Source organism: Echinops telfairi, unplaced genomic scaffold (genome assembly GCF_000313985.2).
Source record: "Echinops telfairi isolate 266 unplaced genomic scaffold, ASM31398v2 ScPeMD7_7409;HRSCAF=8447, whole genome shotgun sequence".
Classification (NCBI taxonomy): Eukaryota; Metazoa; Chordata; class Mammalia; order Afrosoricida; family Tenrecidae; genus Echinops; species Echinops telfairi.
In genome coordinates, this window is record NW_022111309.1 from 9257747 (window position 1) to 9258672 (window position 926).

Consider the following 926-nt stretch of genomic DNA (forward strand, 5'->3'; position numbering starts at 1 on the left):
CCACTTTTCGGTTGTCTGTCCCCCAGGGAGGAGGTCACACACAGTTCCATGTAATCGGTTCCCGCCTTCCTACCCATTCTCCCTTTACCCTCCCTGCCTCGCCATTCACACCACTGGTCCTGTAGGGCTCATCCACCCTGGATTCCCTGCATTTTCAGTTCCCATCTGTACATCCTCTGGTCTAGCCAGACTTGCAAGGTCGAATTCAGTCATGGTAGTGGGAGCGGGGAGGAAGCAGTTAGGAACTAGAGGAAAGTTGTACTTCTCATAAGACTGAACTTTTTATGGGAGTAGAAAGCTTGTCTTTCTCCTGCAGAGCAGTTAGTATGTTTGAACTCTGACCTCGTGGTTAGCAACCGGACAGGTTACCACTGCACCACCAAGGTAAGGAGAGGTTAGTTGACTTTCCCAAGGTCGCCCAGCTAATATGTGTCGGAAAGTTGTTCATGATTGCTGCAACATATGGGTACAGAGGGACATTGCGCGTGAGGCAAGCCCAGGGAGTCAAGAGACTCAAAAGCAGGCATGGGCCAGATTGGGAAGACCTATGATGACAAGTTAGACATTTGCAAGCATTTAAGCAACCCTTGGAGGATGCCATGTGCCAAGGAAAGATGTTTTGGAGCCAAGCACGGTTCATGATGGGATCGTAACAGTCTAATGAGAGACGGTGGTAAGCTGAGCTACAGGAGGGACAGTGGGGATTTCAGGAACTTGGTGATTCCAGGTACCTTTGTACGTATAATAAACTGGCCAATGGAAGAGCGAGGTATCAAGGCCAACTGGTTGGACTCCACATGGGTTGGACCACCAGAAGATTTCTGTGAGATCCTAGAATAAGAGCTGTAAGAATTGACTCTATTTCTCATGTATATTATGGCCTAGACTGTCCATTTGTAAGAGTATGTCCACCCTAAAGAGATTCC